Consider the following 21,176-nt stretch of genomic DNA (forward strand, 5'->3'; position numbering starts at 1 on the left):
CCACCTAGCGGCCATATCTGTCCTGATCGTAACAGACTCGTTTTGTTAGAGAGTGAGTCTTCTGTACCTAGTACTATTATTTATTCTGTGAGCGTGTGAGGTTGAATTTTATTTTTAACTACGATCTATCTAGTGCGCGGGATCTGTGGTTGCGCCAGACGCAGGGAATGAAAGATTAATTGTCTCTCCGCCTACTTGTGCTCAACTACTTATTTATGCCTTAATTTCTGGGCACAGAGCTTTGCTTAATGTGTACCAAAAAAAAATTGTTTGTTAAAAATATTTATGGTTTAAATCTTCTTCATTTGCGATGCCCTAACGGACGTCGGCGACCACCTTTGCCATCTCTCCCCTGCTCTTAGCCATTCTTGCCAGCGTGGCTGCGTTATCCATGTTCGTCCATTTTTTTATGTTGTCAAGCCAGGTGACCCTCCTTCTTCCCGTTCCTCTCTTGCCATAAATTTTTCCTTCCAATATTAGTTGTAGTATATGGTTTAAATAAGAAAATTTAATTATTTTTAAAACCTACGTGGTAAACGTACCAAGTGAAAGAATTTCCATAATAATTTTTAATAAAGAATAAGAAAGGTAGTAAGGGATAAAAACTGATTTAAAAGTAGGTAAACATTAAAAAATCCAACCCTAATATAAATAAATATTAGGGGACATCTTACACAGGTTAACCTAGCCCCAAACTAAGCAGAGCTTGTACTATGGGTGTTTGTTTAAATAAAATATATTATAAGAATTTTGTTTAATTAACGTTTATCTCTGTTTTTATTCTTAAAAAAAAACCTGTTTTTTTTGCTGTCCCTGCTCACTCTAGACTTCATATCTCACAGGTCTTTCGGTCTGTCATATTTGTCTAAAACAAAACCACAAAGAACTGACCGCCGTAAAAGGGCATAAGCGACATCTATTTTTCATAATTGGGTTATAAGCATACCCATGATTCTGTTTAATATTTGGCATTTTGCCACGGCTCATGGGAGCCTGGGGTCCGCTTGACAATTAATCCCAAGAATTGGCGTAGGCACTAGTTTCACGAAAGCGACTACCATCTGACCCTTCATAATATTATTAGGGATTATAAATGAGAGATAGATTTTAACTAAAACAAATATTACGTACCTTTGCATGATAATCAGTATAATCACTATAATAATTATTAAAGTCGATTACATTAACACATTCAACACCAAGAACCCGACTGTCGGGTACACTGTTCGTAGCGACTACGCGCTACATACGACGAAACCGTGGCTACGCGCTACGAGCGTAACCCGTAGCACTTAGTGGTATTGAATGTGTTAACATAGGGCTTATTTCAATAACATACGGCTGAAAATATTTACTTTTCAATATTTATAATTGTAAAGGATACAATGGTATACTCGAAACACCACGTAATTAACTTAAATCAGAAAATAAATTAAACCCTTCAACTGAAAACAACAACTTTTATATGACATGTTTTTGACAAACAAAAATAAAGTTTATCTGTACGAGATACGGTTGAATTTAAACAAAACTGTTTGTGGAGATATGACTTTTTGGAACCACATAGTATTTGATGTTGTATGCGATTGGAGTATGTTTTATTTCGTTTTGAAATCAACTCTAATTCTTTGGTATAAAGCTCATTTTCTATTAAAAATATGTACCTAGTCAGTATGTTATGCGAATTATTTCTGCTGTTATGTAAAAATATAGGCTTAGAATATTCAGCCAGTGATAAAACACAAGTAAATGAAAAATAAACTCTATTTGAATGAGTTTAAGGTTTAAAATTGAGAAATAATAGCTTACCGAGACCATACATATAGGTAAACTATGTGTAGCTTCTAGGAAAAGGGGCTTTACTGGGATTGATAAAAACTATCCTATGCCCCGGGCCTCAAACTATCTCCATACCTAATTTTATCTAAATCGGGTCAGCGGTTTAAGCGTGAAGAGGTAACAGAGTTACTTTAGCTTTGTAATATCCTTCTAAGGATATAATATCCGCCATACAAATGAAAAATTCAAAATTTGCCACACAAATTTGAACCTATAATGCAGAGAATAGAGTTAATTGTTTGAAAATTGAACGAAACGAAACAATTGCAACTCTATTCCCATTTTAATACGGTTTATATTTCATCGAAATTATTACGTACTATAGGTGGGACCTTGGGCCTTAGTAGGATATTAGTATGGACGAAGTTGCCGTAGCGAAACTGTATATAGGGGCGTATTATAATGGCCAGATATAGAAGTTATTGCGGCAAAATAAAGCAGGCCACTGACAAGCCTTCCAAATGGATGCCGTTACAATGGATTCATCCAAATGGACGGCATCCTAATATTAAACATTGTACGTTTTTGACATTCACGGACCGATTTTGGATTGCAGCCACGCTATTTGGACTGTTGGAAGGCTCGTCAGTGGCCACCTTAAAGTGATAGACAAAATGAGATATCGACAGGTCTGTTACCGATGTTACTTTAACTTTATCATAGATATTTATAACACTGTATAATAACATAGGGTAATTGGCCAGTAACTAGCCACCTGTTAGTAACTGGCCACCCTAAACTAAAAATGAATTCTATTCGCCTATACACATAATTCATTTTAGTATAAGGTGGCCAGTTATTGAAACCTTATACTAAAATGAATTATTATTATTATTATTATTTTTTTTACTAGCCTATTTGAGTGACCCACTGCTGGGCAAAGGCCTCTCCCCTTAATTTCCACGACTCCCGATTTGGTGCTTCCTCCGGCCAGTTGTCCAGGTCATCTCGCCATCTCCGTTTGGGCCTGCCGCGGCCACGTCCCTCTACCGGCATCCACTTGGTGGCTAAGCTAGCCCACCTCTCCGGATGCATGCAGTAGACGTGACCGGCCCAGTCCCATTTGAGCCTAGCGGTTTTTTCGCCTACGTCAGCAATGCGGGTTTTAGAGCGCAGCGTGGTGTTTCTTATGCGATCAGTTACTTTGACACCTAGAATACTGCGCTCCATGGCGCGTTGGCAAACCTTCAGTTTGGACTTCTGAATCTCTGTGAGTGACCAAGTTTGAGCGCCGTAGGTTAGAACAGGCAGAATACACATGTCAACGAGTTTGCGCTTTAGTGACAATGGAAGGTCGCCCTTCATTAGCTCCTTCATGGACCAGTAGCTCTTCCAGGCATTTTGAACACGGCGCTCAACTTCCTTGTCTTGCCTGTTGCTGAAAGAGACTAGCTGGCCCAAGTAGATGTACTCGTCAACATAGTGTATGATCTGCCCGTCCACCTCGACACTATTACGTTCCTTGCTATTGGTCATCACTTGAGTCTTTGCGCGATTCATTTGAAGTCCAACCTGAAGGCTTGCGTTGCTCAGGTCTTGGAGCATTTGCTGTAGTTCTACTGCAGAAGGGGCAAAGAGAATTATTTTTACAAGCTTTTATTTAGTTTCACCTGACCGTTGTCTGTCTGTCTGTCGGTCGGTCTGTAATCAAATCTTGCAAGTTAAATTTGATCCACTTCCCGGTTTCCGATCGAGCTGAAATTTTGCATGCATGTATAAATCGGATGACAATGCAATATTATGGTACCATCGAGCTGATCTGATGATGGAGACAGGAGGTGGCCATAGGAACTCTGTGATGAAACAACGCAACCTAATTGTGTTAGGGGCTTTTAGAATTGTCTCGATGTGTATTAGTTGTCTGTCGTAAGAAAAGTACAGTCAGCGATAAAAGCTTGTACCAAAAATGAAATTTTTGCCAAAAACTTCTTTTTATAGGTGAATAGAATTCATTTTTACTTTAGGGTGGCCAGTTATTGGCCGGTGGCCAGTTACTGGCGAATCACCCGAAGTACACAACACGTTCGATATCTTTTTTGAAATTTTGTTAGTTTTCTATTATTTTGGCACTGTATACTTACAGTTTACGTTTTTATGTTTGAGTACACTAAATATAGTATGTAATAAGGAAATTATGTATCAGTTTATAATTGATTTGTGTTCTTAAAATTTGTCGGTAATTTACAGCATGCAGAAGTTACATCTTTTAATTATTAATCTGTTACAGACTTCCCTTTGTTTCCCATAAAGTTTTAAGTCATAATGAATTGTTTGTCATATTATCGTTAGTCATAAAACTGAAACCGTTAACTTTTAGAATAGAATAGAATAGAATAGAATTAATTTATTCGTAAGCACAAACAATCGGTACAATACATTACATTATATAAAAGAAAACATAAAATAAGATTAAAGTGCCACGAAATGGTCCCATCTCAGCATGTTGCTGGTGGCTTCCAGCGCTGATCTTCCGATGAGACCATTAAGTGAGAAGAATCACGGGAAGTAACAGACAAGAAGAAAAAATACATAGAAATAACATACAGTAAACAAATAGTCAAATAAGAAAAAAAAATTAAAAAATAAAAGTTACACAGCAAGAAGCAGCCTTTTCAGGATTTTCGTAAGGTTAATAGATAGGTTAGGTTAGGTTTGTTTTATGGCAATCCTGCAAAGTTACGCGTTTCTGAGTAAAACCAATTATGACTAACGAAAATTCGGACAAACAATACATTATGACTTAAAACTATTTGGGAAACAATAGAGACCCCTGTTACAGGCTTATCGATAACAGATTTATCGATGTTTCATTTTCGTTTATGCCACAAAAACTTATATGTCTGATAATGGCACAAGTGGCCTCTGACAACGTGGTCCCTTTTTCGTTATAGCGACACATAAATATTTACATAATGTATGTGTAAACTTGTTTATGACGGTCTACGCATGACTGGAATTTTAATGTTACACTATTATGATAGGGGCGGTGAAATATTCACTATTTTCACCTAATATACAGGGTGTAAGAGAAATAGTATGGATCGTTTTAAGGGTATATTCGGTATTGTGTTCTGATTGAAAAAACCGGTCAAGTGCGAGTCGGACTCGCGCACGATCATTACGCAAAAAACGGCAAAAGTTTGCTGTATGGGAGCCGCACTTAAATATTTATTTTATTTTGTTTTTAGTATTTGTTGTTATAGCGGCAACAGAAATACATCAGCTGTGAAAATTTCAACTGTCTTGCTATCACGGTTCATGAGATACAGCCTGGTGACAGACCGACAGACGGAGAGCAGAGTCTTAGTAATAGGGTCCCGTTTTACCATTTGGGTACGGAACCCTAAAAACACCTTCACTTTTTAAAGTCAGTTAAAAAACTTGCAAAGGTTTGCAGAGGCAGTTTGTTTTTGAAAATGGTCTCTCTGGACGTTTTATTGCGCTGTAAATCTTATCTTATCTTATCTTATCTTATTTGGACTATGAAGGTAAACCTTTATTTATTATCTGCTGCTATTTACTTGTGGCATATAAAATACGTTATTTTGGACGTATAACAATATTATTAGATATAGTATAAAATCTGATATTTATAAACATGTACACAAATACCATAAACATAATCAATATGCACAAAAATATCAATAAGTTCACAAAAATCGTATTAACAGTACATATGGTGCTACATTACCGCACTAGTGCAATAATTAGCAGATTACATAACTATATCGAAAATTTAAAGGGCCATATTTAACAAAACATTGTACGATACATGTGCGAATAGAAAACTCGCAACTCGTGTCGATTTAAAACACTCCGTCGTGTTTTAATTTCCGCACTTGTATCGTAATTTACTATTATAAAACACAAAACGCCAACAATAATAAGGCTACGGAATCGCTCAAGCACCGTAGCGCCCGTAGCACCGCTACGCGCAGCTACGAATCTCCGTAGCGTCCCAGTGTTATTCCGAGTCTGCTACGGCGCGCACGTCTCTCTCTTCGTCTACCTGTCTCTCTCTGTGTCTTCGAAATTTAAAATCCTTCGAAATCAAAAAGCAATATTAAGTTAAGTGTTGAATTTTGAGTGTTCCGTGCGATTTTTTTATGGATTCGTTTTTTTTTCGGAGTGTTATGTAACAGGTATGTACATACAGGGTTGCGTTCACCCATTTACGGCTCGATTCGGGAAATGAATTAGAGATTTACTAGATACGATATAGTAAAGATATGTGACGTTCCACGGCAAAAGGTACCTTATGGCGGCTGGCGCTTACGTCGCATAGCGCCGCAATAATGTTGGAGCGGCGTTAATAATAGCGTAAGCGCCAACCGCCATAAGGTACCTTTACCCGTGGGACGTCACATATCGTATCTAGTTAATCTCTAATTCATTTCCCGAATCGCGCCGTTAGGTATTTTTTGAGTGCGAATTTAAATTGTATGTTTTTTTGACGTATTGCCCAAAAGTTTACATTTAAGTATGTTAGTTTTAAGCTTTAAATCATTATTTATTAATAGATAAATATTTCAAATTGCATAACGAATTTTACAGTAGGTACATATGGTATTTTACCGCACTAGTGCGATAATTAGCACATTATGTAACTATGTCAAAAATGTAAAGGGCCATGTGTACTGTAAAACGCTGTATCGTAATGTACTAATATATACCAACACAGAAATATACAATATGTCATAAAACTTATAAATGTAGTAAATACAGTTTTATAACGTTATACATAAATGTCTGTCAAATTGGACAAACCGTTTCTCCTTATCGGTAAACTTGATATTTCATTTTAAAATTTTTGTTTATTAGAAAGAGACAAAATTTAACACATGTTTTATTAATAACAACACTTTCGTGAGACTCACACTTAATTATTAAATTTAGGGGTCGTCCACATATCATGTGATCGTTAAGGGGGGGGTGGGGGGTGATATCGCCATGTCAGATGAGATATCACGTGTAGTTTTTTTTCAAAGCGGGAAACCAAAAACAACAATATTACTCAAAAAATTACTCGGATCAATTAATCCGCTCTATTTTATATGCGTATTTACGCAATAAAAAACATTCAACGCACCAACTTTAAGATATCGCGTCTATTTAAGGGGGTTTTCAGAAAAAATGGTACCATTTACTTTTTTCTATACACCTTCAACTCTTGGGTTTTTTAGAATCAGAATCACGAGTTCTTTTGAATGAGACAACGAAAAAAAGTGTCCTCAGTTTTCCATACAAATTTTGGGTGTCAGTTTTTTTTGCGACACATTTTCTTCTTTTTAAATCGATAGTCCTCGAGATTCTGAGTTAAATAACCCAAAACCTGATGGATTTTCGAAAAAAAGTAAATGGTACACTTTTAAGTGAAAATGCCCCTAAGGGTATTGCGTTAAAATCACCACATGATTTATGGACGACCCCTTTGTACGGGTAGATTGGAGAATTATCCATAAACTAGGAAATATACTTCGACTTTCCTTGACATGGGTACATCGTCCTCTAAGGAGCCTTACGGCCCGAATCGAACTTTAAGATACGTCAGTTAATAAATTTAGAAACGATATGGATTAGATTATGTTAGTGTCAAATGTGACGTTTCTTCAAACAAAAACCGGGCAAGTGCGAGTCGGACTCGCGCACGAAGGGTTCCGTACCATAATACAAAAAACGGCAAAAAAAAAACGGTCACCCATCCAAGTACTGACCCCGCCCGACGTTGCTTAACTTCGGTCAAAAATCACGTTTGTTGTATGGGAGCCTCACTTAAATCTTTATTTTATTCTGTTTTTAGTATTTGTTGTTATAGCGGCAACAGAAATACTTCATCTGTGAAAATTTCAACTGTCTAGCTATCACGGTTCGTGAGATACAGCCTGGTGACAGACAGACGGACGGACGGACTGACGGACGGACGGACGGACAGCGGAGTCTTAGTAATAGGGTCCCGTTTTACCCTTTGGGTACGGAACCCTAAAAACTTCACTTTTGACACTGACACATCTAATCCATATCGTTTCTAGATCTATTAATTGACGTATCTTAAAGTTCGAATCGGGCGGTTATATTTCCGGTACCAAATAAGCTGTCAGTCTTCAGTGAAGACACTATTCAGCCACGACCCATATCTATCGGAAGGTTTTTCAACAGGGGATCCAATTTTCAGTCCCAGTCGCCGCCATACCACCAAAATGGCGGCAAAAGTAATTGTACCTCCATGTTGGCCACCCTGTATCTAATCTATGTAATACCTTTAAACGAGAAATTATTGTTTACTTATTTATATACATATTTCGGGGATCTCGGAAACGGATCTAACGGTTTCAATGAAATTTGCTATCTGTGGGTTTTCGGGGGCGATAAATCGATCTTGCTAGGTCTTATCTCTGGGAAAACGCGCATTTTTGAGTTTTTGTGTTTTGCGAGCAAAGCTCGGTCTCCCAAATATTGTTATTAAATCGGGTCCCTGCTAATCGGATTTATAGTCTGAGATTGCATCCAAGTTTGGTGGCAGGAAGTGTAAGTGTAGTTTGTTGTATTTGTCTGTCTGTGTTTGACGACCAGTCTGGCCTAGTGGGTAGAGACCCTGCCTGTGAAGCCGATGGTCCTGGGTTCGAATCCCAGTAAGGGCATTTATTTGTGTGATGACACAGATATTTGTTCCTGAGTCATGGTTGTTTTCTATGTATTTAAGTACATATATATATTATATATATCGTTGTCTGAGTACCCACAACACAAGCCTTCTTGAGCTTACTGTGGGACTTAGTCAATCTGTGTAAGAATGTCCTATAATATTTATTTATTTATTTAAATACAGTATCGCTTAATTGTATCACGTTTAATAATAGATATCTGGGAGACCGAGCTTTGTTCGGATATCATATAAAAACTCAAAAATGCGCGTTTTTCCAGAGATAAGACCTAGCTACATCGATTTTTCCCCCCGAAAACCCCCATATAGCAAATTTCATGGAAATCGTTAGAGCCGTTTCCGAGATCCCCGAAACATATATATAAAAAAACAACGGGTTGCACTCCGGGAGTGCCGGCAAAAGTGAAAACTCAATGACATTGTAACAGTTTTTCGATCAGGTCACGTGTCCGTCTTACGTCTTACGAATCTTACGGTCACGTAACCTGTCGCGAGTTTAGCATTTTTTTTTCCATCATAAAAAGTGTACAGCGCCGCTAAAGAAGTTTTCACTTCAATAAACAAGAATTGTTCGATTAAAGGTATTAGAATAAAATAAAAAATCACGTTTGTTGTATGGGAGCCCCATTTAAATCTTTATTTTATTCTGTTTTTAGTATTTGTTGTTATAGCGGCAACAGAAATACATCATCTGTGAAAATTTCAACTGTCTAGCTATCACGGTTCGTGAGATACAGCCTGGTGACAGACGGACGGACGGACGGACGGACGGACAGCGAAGTCTTAGTAATAGGGTCCCGTTTTACCCTTTGGGTACGGAACCCTAAAAATGGTGTATTACGCGATCACGTATTAAGCGTGATTGTATGACACAAGAATTTGTTTGCCACCAAACTTGGGTGTAATCTCAAACTCTAAATCCGATTAGCAGGGACCCGATTTGATTACATAATAATTAATTTTGCATGCGGTTAGTGGATAAATCATTCAGGGAAGGGTTGGGTTTGGGTTAGCCGACTGCGAAAAGGAGGTCCCCTACACCGCCTACACGAATGGGATACTTTGAGTCAATTTGAATAGTTTGATCGATATATTTTTATATTATTAGGGCATTTCTATTTAAAAAAATTACCAAATTTTTTTGTGTTAGAATTGGGAATTTTAATATTATTTCTACTCAGAATCACGAGCTTTTTCCATTTTTATTGAGAAAAACGTGTCCCCAAAATATTTGGTCCGTTTTGTTACGGTTTTCAATACAACCTTCTATCACCGTAACAAAACGGACAACAAAATTTGTATGAAATTTCGGGGACACTTTTGTTCTTGTATTAGGATCGAAGGAGCTCGTGATTCTGAGTGGAAATAATATAAAAATTCCAAAATCTAAAATGCAAGGGGGGGGGGGGGTACAACTTTAAATAGAAATGCCCATTAGTCTCACAGTTAATCCTTTACAAAAAGAATAGATAGTATAGAGGGGTCCTGTCATTGTAAATTTTGTAGTCACTGTAAATTTACTGCCATCTATCGACACACGACTAAAACTCAAAATGAAAACGTATAAAGTTATCAAAAAATGTATATATATGGATAAATGATTTTTTTTTTTTATATCATTTTGATCCATGTTCATTCACTAATATCTATGTGTTAAAATTGTTAAATATGAAACGGTGTCGTCACGCCATCTAGCCGAGGATAGGCTAAAGGTGTGTGCGCCATCTATTCGAGAATGACTTTTGCTTCAATTCCGAGGCACGTTTTTTCCTTAGACTTTATTCGTCTTATACGAAGTTAGATATGTCTTTGTCCTTTACTAGGCTGACAGTTCAAAAATGACAATCGAATGTCAGTCTTACTGATCGAAAACAGAACACATGTTTGAAGTGCCTTAGGAATTATGTATCCCTTAGCCTGGGGGCTTAATATTTAACTAATTAACACATATCAGTGAACGGATCAAAATAAAATTGCGTTCTAATAGTTTTAATCTTCTGTCGAAAGATGACATTAAATTTACTGTGGCTACATAAACAATCCGCCTCTATTTCAATTTCTCTTTGGTCGTATCTAAAGTATTTTGATCAAATTTAAATCACAATTTGGTAAATTAGAATCGGGTTCGAATGCTTAAATACAAAACACTTAAGTATATAAGAGACTTGTATAATGTTTATAATCCTCTAATTTTAGCAAAAGCTTCCGCAAAATTTGGTATTTACCAACCAAAGTCCACCTATTCTAGCAATACGTCCTATAATACTATGAACGTCGAATAGAGTTACGACCTTCTTAAAATTATCGATCCGAGGCCTCCATCTCATTTAAAACGGTTCAAACAAAAGAGGACTCTGTCCCGTTAACATAAAGTGTATTATTGAGTGAAGCGAGATTTCGTTTTAATTATTGTAAGGTACGGTAATTTTATATATTTAGTATCGGGCTTTTTGTTAAATATTAAGGTAGAGTGATGAAAGAACAATTTGTACTGATTGCCTTTAACATAATTGGAAATTTATATAATTAATATTTAATTACACAAACGGGTCTACCGCGATATAATTTCATTGTTTTTACCTTTAATTCCGACGTTTCAGCTGAGTTGCACCAGCTGTGGTCACGGAAAGACTGACGTCCTAGTAAATGTCAACGGAGATATTAATAAAACACCACTAAACTACCCGAAATTAGTTTATAAAAATGTTCGTTTAGACAAAGAAAATGCAGCTACTCGTTAAATATGTGTACAAAACGCGAGAGTTTAAAGTGTTATACTTAATTGATGTTTTTCTTTTACAAAACGGTAAAATAATATGTGCTCTTCGTACCAAGCGTATTTGCTACAAATAAAATTCTGTACTATATAGGACACTTAATAACTATCCACTTGAAAAGAATCTAGTTCAGATATTTGTGATGTACTTTGTTTATTATGTTCGCTTTATAGACTGGTTTTATTTTTCATCAAATCGATTTCGACTGGCAAATCATGTTAATTTTTGGCAACCGGGTTTTTAAACCTAATTAGACCCCGCTGAATCCGAATTTACCGGTTGCTTGATCGAAATCTTGACCGGAAGTGAGATATTTGACATTAAAAGTCCCTTTTTTTAGTTTTTCGTAAATAACTCTTAAACGGTGGCGCATAGCAAAAAATGTTCTATTACATAAGTAATCTGCATAACATTGCCTACAAGAAAGATTCAGTACAATTTTTCGCTAGGATCAATATTCAAAGAGATACTAAAGCGGGAAATTTGATTATAATCACTTCTAAGGTCCCTTTTTTTAGTTTTTCGTAAATAACTCATAAACGGTGGCCAATATCAAACAGTGTTGTTAAACGATAATAATCTACACAAAATTTTGAACAAATAAGATTCAGCACACTTTTCGCAGGGATCAATATTTTAAAAAGATAATAAAGAGGGAAATTTAATTATAATAAATTCTAAGTTTCCTTGTTTTTATTTATTCGTTAATAATTTTAAAAGTATGACTCATAGCAAAAAAAAATCTGATACATAAATAATAAACATAAAATTTTCTACAAAAAACGTGTACAACACTTTTCGCTAGGATCAATATTTAAAAAGACAAAGCAGCGGGTAAGTTAATTATAATCAATTTTAAAATCCCTTTTTAGTTTTTTGTATAACTCGTAAACCGTGTCCCATAGCAAAATAGGTTTTTAGGAATAAATTATCTACATAAAATTTCCTCCAAAAAACATCCGGAACACTTTTCTCTAGGATCAATATTTAAAGTGATATTAAAGGAAGAAAGTTAGTTACAATCAGTTCACAGGTCACTTTTTTTTAGTTTTTCGTAAATAACTCGTAAACGGTGGCCCGTTTCAAAACAATATTATACATAAATATTGAACATAAAATTGTCCACAAAAAAGGTTCTGTACACTTTTTCGCTACGATCAATATTTAATGAGATATGGCATTTTCTTAAATGACTTCTAAAATATTTATTTTTGTATTTCCAAAAAAATATATATATATTGATCCTAGACAAAAGTGTTCTATATGTTTTTCGTAGAAAATTTTAAACCGATTATTTATTTACAAGCTCCCTATTTTTCCCTGTGAAAAGTGTGCTGAATCTTATTTGTTCAAAATTTTGTGTAGATTATTATCGTTTAACAACACAGTTTGATATTGGCCACCGTTTATGAGTTATTTACGAAAAACTAAAAAAAGGGACCTTAGAAGTGCTTATAATTAAATTTCCCGCTTTAGTATCTCTTTGAATATTGATCCTAGCGAAAAATTGTACTGAATCTTTCTTGTAGGCAATTTTATGCAGATTACTTATGTGATAGAATATTTTTTGCTATGCGCCACCGTTTAAGAGTTATTTACGAAAAACTACAAAAAGGGACCTTTAATGTCAAATATCTCACTTCCGGTCAAGATTTCGATCGAGCAACCAGAAAATTCGGATTCAGCGGGGTCTAATTAGGTTAAAAAACCCGGTTGCTTAAAAGTAATATGATTTGCCAGTCGCATCAAGAAGGAGAGCGATTTTGAATTTTTTTGTCTAGTCTATTACCGAAATGTATACATAGACATACTTAAGGAAACCACTTCACAGCTATTAGACTTAGACCAATAGAAGTCTGCAACGATTTTGATAGCACACGCAGTGCAAGTGTCAAAACAGAAACTGTCAAAAAGTGACATCCGCTTGTATTACAATTACAAGCTTTTGAGAAACGGACCCCTGTTCATTTTAATATCAGTTAATCTGTCGACAATAGATCTAATTATAGAAAAAAAAAGTAATTCATTGAAAACAACAGCTATTACTGCAATGTTCTGCCGCCAGAGTGCAGCACTAGCGCCTCTATTAAATTATAAACTAACTTATAAGTACATACTTAAACTGTTTCTTGACAAGTTTTCACAGACAATAAAATATGACATTGATGCATCAAGGCGGTTTGTTAACAAGGGTCTACCGGGAAACGCGAAAATCGAAATTTAGTTATTTGCCTCTATCGCTCGAATATGCAAGAGTGATAGAGAGGTTAGATAACGAATATACGATTTTCTTGTTTCGCGGTAGACCCACAGATTATGATGGATTGTGGTAGTGGCGCTCCCTACGCAGAGTTTCGCGTAATATTCCCTATTGATTTCTAAGTAAAGTGTCATTCTGTGGAACTTGCTCTATGTAAACAAACCGCCATATTGAAATCATCATTCAGTGACAGTTTCAATATGGCGGTTTGTTTACATAGTTAGCAAATTCTATAGAAGGACACTTTAATGCATATTTTATGTCAATTTGCATTGAGAAAATTCTTTATGATGTGGTTAATTTGAAGTAAAAACAAGTGGCCAAAATTAGCTTTATAAATATGCGGCTTTTGCAAAAGCAATCTAACTTTTGGGCGCAAACAGTTGATGTTTGTATTTTTGTTCGGTACGAAAAGGTTCGTAAATATTTTACGACCTTTTCTATTTGTTTGAATAAAACCAAGCTTAATTGAAGCTTTTGATTTCATTAAAAATAAACTAGAAAAAAGTTTTTTTTTGGGTTTACGCAAGCAGATACAAATTAAGCTTAGGTACGACTTTTGTAATAAAAGCATATCCTCGTACGGCCCAACCATACAAATGAAAAATCCAAACTTTACCACTGAAATTTGAACCTTATATGCAGGTAATATAGTTGATTTTGTTTTGTTTGAAAACTGAACGAAACAAAACAATTGCAACTCTATTCCTATTTTAATATGGTTTAAATTTCATCGAAATGATTAAGTTCTATAGGTAGGACCTTGGGCCTTAGGAGGATAGTACAACTTTCAAACTTATTTCGAGACTCCCGAGTTTTAAAATAAGTTTTTAAGAAAAGAAGTATGTTAAGTTGTTGTAGTGCATAATTATTTTCCATCGTATTTTCACGGAAACGTATGAACGTGTCTTGATATTTCAGTCAGTCTCGGTACAAAAGGTACTGAGGTTGACTGATGTAGCATGACAAATACGAACGTTTCCGAGAAAATACGATGGAAACAATTTGCACTACATCTGTAACTATATTATTGTCGGCTCCATTCCTTCGGGCGGAAAACTGAAGCACCCACCATTGGGATAACTTTGAAAGGGGGGTAATTTTGAAAATGGCAAATACATATCTACGAAACTAGAAGCACTTCCGCTATTATTAACGCCGCTCCAATATTATTGCGGCGCTATGCGACGTAAGCGCCGGCCGCCATAAGGTACCTTTTGCCGTGGAACGTCACATATCTTTACTATATCATATCTAGTTAATCTCTAATTCATTTCCCGAATCGTACATCCGTAAGCAAAATGCCAAGGTCATAGAGGAATATAGTAAGAATAGAGTTCTCACTCCATACATCAGTTTTGGTACCAAAAAGACTATTATTTTCGCAGTCGACATCTAGCATCGAGTAGCGGAATTATCAGTACCGCTACTTGATACTAGATGTCTCGCGAATCGCGACTCACGAAAATTGTATTGAACAACAATTTACAACTAATATTAAAAGCAGAAGTTGAAAATAGAGTTCCGGTTAATCCGGTTATAATATTAGCTGAAAATTGTTGAGCATTAGACTTTTCGGTCGGTGCTACAATCTATTGTCAAGTAGCAGTACTGATAATTCCGCTACTCGATGCTAGATGTCGACTATGAAAATAATAGTCTTTTTGGTACCAAAACTGATGTATGGAGTGAGCACTCTATGTATTTTATTCTCTATGGCCATGGTAAGCATTGCAGTAGCGTACCTAAGTACTGCTAAAGCATATAGTGTCTCTGGTTTTGTATATATTTGCCATTTTAAAAATGACCCCTCTTTCGTAGTTACCCCAATGCACCCTATTTCTACCCTGTATTTCTACTTCCATTCATAGACATCAATTTCAAAGTCCAAACCACAAAACTAGGCATTTTGTTGAATCGTATCTAAATACCCTGCCGTCTATCTTTGAATCACTTCAAAATGCAACTCTATTACAGTGGAATAAAGTCAAGTTTTGAGAAATCAGTTTCAAGGGCATTTCTATTTAAAGTTGTTGTACCCTTGAATTTTAGATTTTGGATTTTTTTTATTTTTTCCACTCAGAATCACGAGCTCTTTCGTTCCTAATACGAGAAAAAAAGTGTCCCCAAAATTTCATTAAATTTTTTTTGTCCGTTTTGTTATGATCATAGAAGGTTGTGTTGAAATTCGTAACCAAATGGACCAAAAATTGTGGGGACACTTTTTTTCTCAGTAAAAATGGAAAAAGCTCGTGATTCTGAGTTGAAATAATATAAAAATTCCCAATTCTAACACAAACATTTTTGGTACAACTTTAAATCAAACCAAAAACTTGGCCCTCAAGCCAAAGTTTGAGTAACAGGCCTATTCGGATTTCGAGATAATCACAAGATCTTGAGACGATTTAGAGATCAACTAGATCTACATTAGATATCGAGTAGATGTGACTTGGATATCTAACTCATAAGTTCTCGAAATCGTTCAAGAGGACCTCCAGAATCGCGGAAACGTCAAATTTGACATATCTATCTTACAAATATCTTTAAATTATCCGTATCGTAACTTGTTGAAGTCTAGTAGAAATCTAATTCATTTTCCGAATCCAGCCGTAAATTACTTTAGCGGGTATTATCAGATATTCTGTCTTCAGTGGTCTTGGAAAAGGAAGTTTCAGGTTAAATCAGGCTTAGACTGTGGCCACAAAACTTGGAGCTTCCTCAGTTTATTACAGGTCTAAAGTTTATACAAGGCCTGTCTTGAACGCGAGAAAAAATGTGGTTTTAAAGTTTTAAGAGTCACATAAGAGAACGGGTTGGCCACGACATTGCGCGACGGGCGACGGCGGCGGCGGCGGCTGCAACCATAGGTTGGAGCGAGACAGCGATCGGAACTTTCGTTCCCACCTATGGTTGCCGCCGCCGTCGCCAGTCGCACATTGTCCTGGCCGAACCGTTACAATCTCATTTTAAGGGCGCGTGAAGCCAGGATCTTAGAAAGGAACAAAAGATACGACGCGCCGCGCGAAACTTGCGATGGAAGATTAGGTGCATGGTTGCGTGTCTTTTAACGTTTTACCTCAATAATTCTGAAAGTAGGTACGAGTATATTTAGTTCAGATTAAAATTTTGCTACGACCTACAAACTTTCGGGTATATCACTAGCAATTATCTATCGAGCCTGCCCTCGCAATATACGGCCCGATTAGAACTATTTTCGAATGGACGTTTTTCTTCGAGAAAGTGACGTTTACCAATAAAAACGTCACTTTGGACACTGAAATACCTAATCCATATCGTATCTAGACTTAATAGGTATTTGACGTATCTTAAAGTTCGAATCGGACCGACAAGTCTAATTTCCGATTTTATAATATTTTCATGGCATTTGCTCTTCACAAAAACGAGTAAAAATTCAATTTAAAAACTGCAAAAGACTTTGCTGTAAACTTTATAGCATTTTAGGTGCAGCGGAGTGGTGTTAACGGAATTGATATAAACAATTTCAACCCTAATGATTAATTAGCGTTAATTACGTTAATATTAACCTTAATTTACCATTTCAGTTGGAATTATCCATAGTCTAATAAAACATGGTCTTCTATTCCCGGAGTGACACAGGCCTACGTCACAATAACATGGCCGCTATATATAGCGCTATCGCATATTATCATATAGCGCTGTCGCATGATGACGTAGGCTTGTGTCAGTTAGGTGACCTAGAAAAGACGGGAATGGAGTACCAGGCGGAGTATATTATTATACCATGGAATTATCTATACAGACCTACCAATTCCGTTAACACCTACTCCGCTGCACCAAAAATGCTATATTTACGATGTCTGATTACTACTTATATGTATAACAAACCGACAGAACGATAGTTCTATTAATATTATTGTTAGCACCCTACGGGTCCGTTGTATAAATTTTCGATCAATTCAAATGTCCAATACCATTGCGGGTCTGTGCGGCATTTACCCGATATCTGAGGGTTGCAGGCTCTTTGAGGTCCGATTGTACTTGTGTTACTATTGATCTATTGTTTAAATGAAACGATTGGTAAGAAACTCGGTTGTACAGTCACCTGCAAAATTATGTTACACAACGAAGACCTGAAAAATCATTATTTGTGTTTGTGCAAGTTTATTTGTGTTTAACGTAAACTAAACACGATTTTCACTCATAATTTTAAAACTAACACGGACCATAAACGTAACGTCACGTTCGAAACGTCAGGCCATATATAAACGTAAGTTTTACGCGATCAAGTCCCGTGTTAGTTTTAAAATTATGAGTAAACTAAACACACAGATAAACTGCGGAATAAACTGTCGCCTGCAATATTTCCGGACCGATATGACATAAACTTTAAGAAAATAACGTACTCCCATCTTAAAAGCCGGCAACGAACTAGCAACCCCTGCGTTTTGTTTTTGTTCGATGTTTTACTACTCGCTGTTAAGGAGTAAAACCAGGAAATTAGAAGGGGACAAAAGATATAGCGCGCCGCGCAAAACTTGCGCCGGATGAAACGTGAATCGCGGTTTTTACGTTTACCTCAATTATTCTGTTTCAAATTTATTTTTTAAATATTGCTCTTATGAAATTAAAGACGACTTCTTCTTAGTCGTATACCTACTGTTGTCAGAGCAGTCGTGGTCATTGAGGTCGTTGTACGGACTTTTTAGGGTTCCGTACCTCAAAAGGGAAAAGCGGAACCCTTATGGGAAATATAGGATCACTCGTGCGTCTGTCTGTCTGTCCGACGATTCCCCCCCTTTATCTCTGAAACTACCGGGCCTAAAATTTTGAAAAAAATACACTTTATAGTACTTTACCTATAGATGACAGGAAAACCTATTAGAAATGTGCAGTCAAGCGTGAGTCGGACTTGTGTACGGAGCCCTTGGAACGCGAGTCCGACTCGCACTTGACCGGTTTTTTGATGTTTCCCGCCATGCTTCTCTACTCAGTTGTAAATGATTGATTTTATTTCTAAGGTTTCCCCTAAGGTTGTCTGGAAGAGATCGCTCTTTAGCGATAAGACCGCCTGTTGTACCATAGTTTAAGTTATGCTTAATTTGTATATCATGTTCTTTTTAGGGTTCCGTACCCAAAGGGTAAAAACGGGACCCTATTACTAAGACTCCGCTGTCCGTCCGTCCGTCCGTCTGTCACCAGGCTGTATCTCACCGTGATAGCTAGGCAGTTGAAATTTTCACAGATGATGTATTTCTATTGCCGCTATAACAACAAAAACTAAAAAGTACGGAACCCTCGGTGGGCGAGTCCGATTCGCACATGTCTGGTTTTTTTATATTGGTGAGCAATAAAGAATATTTGTATTATATTGTATTGTATTATTTCTTATTGAAATGTAATTTTCAATAAGAAATAAATTAATCCATCTATCTATCTATTGCATTCCGCGCACACAGATTTAAAGGTGACCCGGTGAGAGCTTTAACTTGGTCGGTCCATCGCATTGAAGGCCGCAATCAATTAAAAACGTACGGCCCGATTCGAACTTTAAGATACGCCAACTAATAGATCTAGAAACGATACGGATTAGATATGTCAGTGTCAAATGTGACGTTTCTTCAAACAAAAACGTCACTTTTGACACTGACACATCTAATCCATATCGTTTCTAGATCTATTAATTGACGTATCTTAAAGTTCGAATAGGGCAGGTTATATACCATTTATCCAGCCTGTAAACATTTCATTATATGCTTTGACTAGTCGTTTTACCGACAGTGCCACCTAAACACTAGATTGCCCTGTTGTGTTGCCATATTAATCTAATAAAGTTAACTACTTAGACGCTACAATAAAGAGAGAATTGGGTATTTGACTGTATTTAAAATAAATTATTTTACACCATGCATGAATTAAACTACCAGAAGATTAATAGAGAAACGTAGACAGCAGCTATTTTTAGACACAATTTCTATTTTAAAACCCGTATAAAACTTTAAAGAGTAGGTAATTTGATTGTGAGGTCACATGCTAGTGTTTCATATAAATTCCATAGTAGAGAAATCGTTTTGACACTCCCTTCGGTCGTGGTTTAAAATTTGCCACTCGTTCCAAATTTCCTATTTTTCACACTTGTATCTTAAATAACTATTATGCCCCTGTGGCCGTATTCCACGCACTATACGACTAATATTAGAAATAAACAAATCCTCCCGGATTCGAACCCAGGACCTCCAGCTTCGCAGGCAGGGAGGGCGCCGTGGTGGAATGTCATCGATCCCAGTGCGCCCTCACGAAACGCCGGAGTGGGTTTAGTGGGTAGGGCCAAATTCTCCCCCCCTCTCGCCAAGAGAGGGACAAGGAGCAGCGAGTCTCACACATCGTGCATAAACGCATTCCCACTCCGTCAAAAAAAAAACCGGGCAAGTGCGAGTCGGACTCGCGCACGAAGGGTTCCGTACCATAATGAAAAAAAAAAGCAACAAAAAACGGTCACCCATCCAAGTACTGACCCCGCCCGACGTTGCTTAACTTCGGTCAAAAATCACGTTTGTTGTATGGGAGCCCCACTTAAATCTTTATTTTATTCTGTTTTTAGTATTTGTTGTTATAGCGGCAACAGAAATATATCATCTGTGAAAATTTCAACTGTCTAGCTATCACGGTTCGTGAGATACAGGCTGGTGACAGACGGACGGACGGACGGACGGACGGACAGCGGAGTCTTAGTAATAGGGTCCCGTTTTACCCTTTGGGAACGGAACCCTAAAAAGGTCGTTATGACGTCATTAGTACTCTTTTAATGTTTCTTGGCGCTCATAGGGTATTTATATATAACAACCTCGTTAGAATCTGGTTACAAAAATGCTGTATCATCCGTTTCATTACTTACGAGGCCTTTGGAAGGAATTTTTTAAATAAGTGATTGAATAATGATCCTGTGCTTAATTTGCACAATTTCTATAATGAAGTAAGGTCATTGAACTTCTAAAAAAAAGATAAAAGAACCGCTTTTAACAGAAATATTTTTGTAGACTTATTACTGAAAAAAAAAGTGAACGTTATACCTACTTAGATGGTTGGCATTCCTGCGTCGCACAAAGTAAACTGTGGAATGAACTGTCGCTCCCAGTATTATCGGACCGGTACGACCTTCAAACCTTAAAACCTTAAAATAAATATATAATATAAGTACTACTTTTTATGAAGCAGATACCTCTGGGAGCGATAAAACATTTTCAGGCAAGACAGAAACTTGGAAGTTACGGAACATTGTTCTCAACCAACGTTTATTTCATTTTTCTTAGGTAAGTATAAAATTTTGCAATGAAAAATATAGAGCATCAACGCACACTGAGTAATTAAAATTTCAATATTATGATAATAAGTGGATACAGACTTTTATGTCAGTACGAAAAAAGATAAGAAAAAAACTTGAAAGCTCTTATACTAAAACCTTTGATCTCAGAAAAGCCGAAACAACGAAAATAACTTTACAGCCCCAATCTGGACAACTAAAACTAATAAAACAAAACACAAAGCCAAATACAAGTAATTAGTGTTGGGGCGGAATATAAATTTCGAAGGACCTGCGGTAGCGCAGCCCGAAGATAAAAGGGGACTATGGCTATGTGTGATAATATTATGATATTAATGG

At 36.6% G+C, this 21,176-nt stretch overlaps 1 protein-coding gene across 3 annotated transcripts in view; it reads left to right on the forward strand.

The window, feature by feature from the left end:
• LOC134803742 (synaptotagmin-7) overlaps positions 1–21,176 on the forward strand; it is an 862,565-nt gene that overhangs the window by 377,523 nt on the left and 463,866 nt on the right. Inside the window, exon 1 of one of the 3 annotated variants that reach the window (XM_063776565.1) lies at positions 5,802–5,981. The exons of the other annotated variants lie outside the window; for them this stretch is intronic. The gene's annotated coding sequence lies outside the window, so the exon portion shown is untranslated. Of the gene's footprint in view, positions 1–5,801; positions 5,982–21,176 lie in introns of those variants that run through there. 3 annotated transcript variants of the gene reach the window in all.

This window comes from Cydia splendana, chromosome 27, assembly GCF_910591565.1.
Source record: "Cydia splendana chromosome 27, ilCydSple1.2, whole genome shotgun sequence".
Lineage (NCBI taxonomy): Eukaryota > Metazoa > Arthropoda > Insecta > Lepidoptera > Tortricidae > Cydia > Cydia splendana.